Below are 6,828 nucleotides of genomic sequence, written 5' to 3' on the forward strand. Positions count from 1 at the left end.
TAAAAGATCTGCATCTTTTCCTGAATAATGGCTCTTTTGAGGAATATCTTTTTAAATTTTACTAATTGCAATAATCGTGAGTCTTTGTGTATTTAATATTGATATATAATATATTTAATCCTGATTATATATAAACATATGCATATTTTCAGCTACTTGTTTAAACTTTGACAAAATGCATGTAAAATAAAACTTACGGTACTGATTTTCAGAGACTTGAGCTTAGTACGATGGCACCTTCCAGGAAGCTCTTCGTGGGGGGCCACTGGAAGATGAATGGGAGGAAGCAGTGCCTGGGAGAACTCAGCTGCACCCTGAAGGCAGCCAGTGTGCTGGTAGACACTGAGGTGGGTTGTGCACTGCCAACCTCTTACATTGACTTCGCTAGATAGAAGCTGGATCCCAAGATTGCTATGGCTACACAGAACTGCTACAAAGTGACCAACGGGGCCTTCACTGGGGAAATCAGCCCTGACATGATCAAAGACTTAGGGGTCACCAGAGTGGTGCTGGGGCACTCGGAAACAAGACATGTCTTTGGGAATCAGATGAGTTGATTGGGCAGAAAGTAAACCATGCCCTAGCAGAGGGACTCGCAGTGATTGCCTGTGTCGGGGAGAAGCTAGAGGAAAGGGAAGCTGGCATCACGGAGGAAGTTGTTTTTGAGCAAACCAAGGTCATCGCAGATAATGTGAAGGACAGGAGCAAGGTGGTCCTGGCCTATGAACCTGTATGGGCCATTGGGACTGGCAAGACTGCAACCCCTCAACAGGCCTCGGAAGTACACGAGAAGCTCCAGGGATGGCTGAAATCCAATGTTTCTGATGGGGTAGCTCAGTGCACCCGGATAGTTTATGGAGGTGCTGTGACTGGAGCAACCTGCAAAGAGCTGGCAAGCCAGCCTGACGTGGATGGCTTCCTCGTGGGTGGTGCATCTCTTAAGCCTGAATTTGTGGACATCATCAATGCCAAACCATGGACAATGCCCATCCCTCTACCTGCCTGCATAGTATGGACTAGGTTGCCCAGAAGTTTAGTAACTGCTCCCACTAGTCACATGCTTCTGATGACATCATCTGCCCCATCTTGTGGCTTAATCCACACTGTACCTTCTGGAGTCTTTTACAGTTTTCCATAATGGTTGGGACCAGGCTAATCCCTTTACCACTTACAATGGGTAGAATCAAATATGTCACCAAGGTGGCTTCCTGGGGGAGTAAAAGGACTAGAACTGACTGTCCCTTTAGGCCCTAACAAGTAAAATTGCCTTCCATTGGTTTGGGATGGAAACTCATCGTTGGAACACAGGAAGTGGGCTTCATGTCACTTTGGCCTGTCACTTAGATGGCTTTGGTTCTAGCTTCACTCCCAAGCCTTACTGGATGTCTGAATTTCAGTATACATGAAGGCTGACATCCTTTTACTCTGAGAGGCCTGGGATACACCCCTCCCCCACAGTGCCGAAGCCCTAGTATTGTGTTTGTGAACCATCCTAACATGTAAGGGAAATAAACACCTGGGCCTAAAACAAACAAACAAACAAACAAACAAACAAAGCTTACCATTTTATCTATTTAATCATAATTCATTAATGTTAAGTATATTTACATTTTAAGTACACTTCTTAGCTTGCAAAACAAACCTCATGTCTCCTAAGCAGTTTTCTATTAGTCTTCCCTGCAGGCCCTGGATTCACCATTTTGCATCTGTCTCTTTAAATTTTTATTTGTCACCCTGCATAAGTGGAGCCAAATAGCATCTGTCTTTGAAATTTCAGTTGATTGATTGTTTTGAGAGTTTCATATATGAGTACAATATTTACATAGTTTTACCCACCTCTCTCCTCCATTCACTCCCTCTCAAGTTCATGTCCTCTACTTGAATTACAATTGTGATATCTATCTATCTATCTATCTATAGATAGATAGATATATACATATACATATATACACATGCAATATACATACACATATGTATATATACACATAAAACATACATATACGTATATGTAAAACTTACTAAGTCCAGTTTGTGCTGCTTTTATGTGTGTGTTTAGGGATGATCATTTGGGATCAGATAACCTATCAGAGGGTTCATCCTGGAGAGAGACTGATTCTTCCTTTCTCAGCAACCGTTGGTTATGTGTAGTTCTTCATCTAGGAGTGGGGCCTTGTGAGGTTTCTCCTCTTTTGTCATTGCCTGTTGTGGTCATGCAGCATCTGTCATTTGGTGAGTGACTTATTTCATTTAGCATGTTTTCAATTTTTATCCATATCCAAATCAGAATGTCATTTTCTTTTCCTTCCTTCTTTTCCCCTTTCCTCCCCTTCCTCCCTTCCCTACCTCTCTCCCCTTTTCTTCTCCTCTTCCTCCTTCTCTTCCTCCTTATTTCTTCAACTTTTGAGCCAGAATCTCACCATGACTGTGCAGCCTCAGTTCTCCTGGAACTCATTATGTAGACAAAGCTGACCTTGAACTTACAGAGCTCTATATGCTGGGATACAAGGTAAGTGCCACTACAGCTGGCTTCCCTTCCTTTTTCATAAATACTGGGGATTAGATCCAGAGCCTTCCAACAACCAAGCAATCATTCTACCACTGAGATACTTCCTCAGCCCTGGAAGTTTTTTCTTTTCTTTTTTTAAAGACTTAATAGATGTTGCTTTCATTCACCAGAAGTAATTGTTATCTCAGAGGTTTACTGCTGAATAAACTCACCCTTTCTAGTTATTTCTGAATCCTGGCTGGCTGGTCCAACTCAGCTATTCTGGCTCAACCTCCTCTCCAAGCTAACTGATTCAAACTGCCTTCTCTCGGCTTTTCACTGAATTGATCTGCTTGGGAAAACTGCCTCTGAATTCCACAAACTGGAAGGAACTGCACAAACTCAACTGAACTCCATTGAGCTGTGCTCACTGAACTGCCCTCCTCTCCTGACTCACTCTGTGCTGAGCTTTAGTAGCCTATGTTGTCTGTCTGTTCTTGTGAGAGTTGGTTGTATTCTGTCTCTGACTTAATTCTGCTAAATCTTTCTCTGATTCGTCAATTTGTCTGTCCCTGAGTTAGATGTGGGATCCAGCTCAAGGGAAGGTCCTGAGGCCTGACACTATTACTGAGACTATGGAGTGCTCACAAACTTTCAAACATGGCTGCTAACTTCTACAAACTAACTTTACCTTCATTATTTGGGATTAAAGATGTGTACAAAGGGCATGTCTATAATCCAGCTAGAGGGATTAAACATATGTCATTCCATCTGGATCGCATAGACCTAGAAAGTCTTCGGATGTGATTGCTTGCCAAAGCAGCCATGTTGCTGGATTAAAATTCCTCTACAGAAGAAAGCAATCACAAGTGGGGTGAGTAGGGAGGGAGGGGAGAGGAGAACTTGATCTGGTATTGGATTAGGGAAAAGGACTGAAGCCCTGAGGGCCAGCAGAAAGAATGGAAACAGTCAACCTCAGGAGATAGGAGGTTGAGAGGACCCTACAGAATGCACCAGAGACCTGGGAGGTAAGAGACTCTCAGGACTCAAAGGAAGGGACCTTAGATGAAATGTCTGACAGTAGGGAGAGGAAACTTATACAGCCCATCTCCAGCAGGGAAACAGGGCATCAAAAGAAGGAGAGGGGGACCATCCCACAGTCACATCTCTGACCCATAATGCTTCCTGTCTGAGAGAATTACAGGGATGGAAATGGAGAGGAGCCTGAGGAAAAGAAGGTCCAGCGACAGGCCAAAAGTGGGATCCAGCTCAAGGGAAGGTCCTGAGGCCTGACACTATTACTGAGGCTATGGAGTGCTCACAAAAAGGGACCTGTCATGACTGCCCTCCAAAAGACCCAACAAGCAGTTGAAAGAGTCAGATGCAGATATTTGCACCCAAGCAATGGACAGAAGCAACAGACCCCTGTTGTTGAATTAGGGAAGACTGAAAGAAGCTGAGGAGAAGGGCGATTCTGTAGGAGGACCAGCAGTCTCAGTTAATCTGGACCCCTGAGATCTCTCAAACACTGAACCACCAAACAGACAGCCTACACCAGCTGATATGAGGCCCCCAACACACATACAGTAGAGGACTTCCAGGTCTGTGTTCATTCAGAGATGATGTACCTAACCCTCAAGAGACTGGAGGCCCCAAGGAGTTTAGAGGTCAAGTGGGATGGGGGTTGGGGAGGAGGTATGGGATGTGGAACAGTCAGATGATGGATGGGGGATGGGAGGGGAATAAAATATGGAGTATAAAAAAATTAAAAATTAATTAAAAAATAGAGATGCTACACAAAAGACATTAAAAAATTCTTCTGCAGAATAGTATCCCATATCCCATATCCCATTCTCATTCTCTCTTTCTCTCTCTCTCTCTGTGCATGATGCATTTTGTTATTTAAATGTTCATCTGATGATGGTCACTTGTGTCCTTTCTGTGAATGATGTTACTGTGAACATTGAAGTGAAGTTGCTGTGTTATATGGTAATTCTAGTTTTAATTTTGGAGGAAAGAATTATGTGCACTTTGATCAGACGTGCTCATCTTACCTTACCCTTACCTCCTCCTGATCGACTCTCCCACTTTACAGTTAGTTCTGTCCTCAGAGAAGCTGATCCCATGATAAATGAGAAGTGCAAGAAAGAATGTATTAGGAAAGGGGAGATCCCTGTGAAGGATAAAGATGAGAAACAGGAGTAGTTAGGAAAGTCTTTATAGTGTATTGAAGATCAAGCCAGAGAAAAGTAAGAGGTCTGCATAGGCAGCCTTAGATTTAAGCATGATTTTCATCAGACTGTAGGTAGGCTGGTAGAAGTCTTTGAATCAAAGTTGGAGGAATTCCTGGTTGCACGGGATGGGCTGCTGCTATTATTGATGTCATTGATGGGGGCAGCTGGGGGCATGTAACCTCTGCATGGTGATGAATTCACAGAGCAGCAGCTGGGAGATGTGCTGGTTTGCTTCATGTTGCTGTGATGAACTACTTATTTTGGTTCATGGTTTAATAGTCTTCAGTCTTTTGTCTGCCTCTGTTGCCTTTAGGACTGTGGGGAGACCGTACATCTTGTAGAAGCACGTGAAAGAGGAAACTGCTCATCTAATGGTGACTAGCAAGCATGATAGAGGAAGTCCTGGGTCTCAGCCATTTGTGTCACTCACTTTCTGTCACATTGGACTTAAGAGAGACGAGTTTTACTGAGCTTGTGTTTCCAGAGGATTCAGTGTGTTACACAGGTAGTGTGTGGTAGAGCCCTCCATTGCTGAGGAGGGGGAAAGAGACCATGGGATGGGAGAGAGAATATCAACATTGGTTGACGTCCCTTCCTTTATTCCAACTGAAGCCACAGGCACTCACATCCAGGGTAGGCCTTTATGCCTTAGTAAGTCCTTGTTGGGAACATGTTTATGCCTAGATGTTCCTTAGTTCTATTAAGTTCTATCACTTCCCACTAATGTCATCACCTGGGGTCCAAGATTGTAATACATTCACTCTGGGTGAGAACATATAAACCCTAGACTACAGCATGCAGCTCTTTAGAATGGTACCCACAGTGGAAAGCTGGGTGCTGTGTTTTCATAGCATTGTATTCTCTTGTCTTGTCATCAGGGATATAAACACTTTGTTATTGCAGTTCTTGAACTTGAACTCTGGACTTTCACAGACTACCAATGAGCTACACCCTCGAGATGATGACACACATTTAAAAATATTACTTTTATTTTTAATTTTGTGTCTGTGTGAATATCTGTGTGTCATAAGTACATGTGTGAGCACATGCTCTCGGAGGCCAGAAGGACCTCATGGAGTTACAGGTAATAGTTAAATATAATAACATCATTTCCCCTTCCCTTTCCCCCTTCCAGTCCTTCCCATGTGCCTCTACTTTTTCTTAAAATCATGGTCTCTCTTTCTTTATGATTAACACACACATACACACACACACACACACACACACACACACACTCACCCTCTTTAGTCTCTTTAGTGTTACTTGTATGTATCTGATCTGATTTCAGTGGTTATTTCAATAACCACTTATTATTCGATAACCATTCTGGGACTGATCCCAGGGAAGAGCATTTCTCCTGCTTCCAGCATTCCTTCACTGCCTGTGGGTGCTCTGCCTATAGCTGAGGCCCACGAGCTTCCACTTTTCCCTGTTAGCATGTCTAGTGCCCTCTTTTCCAAATTTAAGGTGCAGGAATTGTGTTGTATAAAATATGGAGCACTTCATGAATTTGTCTGCAGGGGCCATACTAATCCTCCCTGTATCATTCCAACTGTACACACACACGCACACGCACATGAGCACAGGTTCTCACAGAAGTCAGAGGACCTGGAGTTACAGGTGAGACATCTAATGTGAGTGCGGGAAACCTAACTTGATTTTTTTTTTTTGCAAGAGCGGTACCTGGCTCTTTACCACAGAGCTACCTCTCCAGCCCAGTGATAGAGTTCTACAAAACAGAAAACCAGTGATTCTTTAAGTCTATTGTGGTGGTATGGTTCTTCTTTCTCAGTAATAAAAAGCCCAGGTCACTTTCAGCCTGTCATCCAAACCCATGATACCAATGGAACATACCCTGAATGTATGTGCCCTACACTTTTCTGTCACAGGCATTTTGCCTGTATAGTTACCCATCTCTTACACACCCTCTCTTTCTTAATTACACATTTGAAATATTTTCCACTGAATTATAAATCAAACAGCCATATTCATTCTTGAAATGAATCTACTTTGCTAAAGAAACATTATATGAAATTATATATTGAAAACCAAGAAAGATATGAGAATGAATCAGATATGTGTTCTTCCTAGCAAGATTAGAATTTTTCC

General features: G+C 43.0%; 2 pseudogenes; one reads left to right on the forward strand and one right to left on the reverse strand.

Moving 5' to 3' along the window:
• Nucleotides 1-206: 206 nt before the first annotated feature.
• On the forward strand, nt 207-1,254 carry LOC110303546 (triosephosphate isomerase-like; annotated as a pseudogene).
• Nucleotides 1,255-6,205: 4,951 nt separating this feature from the next.
• On the reverse strand, nt 6,206-6,301 carry LOC147002633 (U6 spliceosomal RNA; annotated as a pseudogene).
• Between the last annotated feature and the right edge of the window lie 527 nt (nt 6,302-6,828).

Source organism: Mus caroli, unplaced genomic scaffold (genome assembly GCF_978045245.1).
Source record: "Mus caroli unplaced genomic scaffold, Mus_caroli_1 scaffold_9, whole genome shotgun sequence".
Classification (NCBI taxonomy): Eukaryota; Metazoa; Chordata; class Mammalia; order Rodentia; family Muridae; genus Mus; species Mus caroli.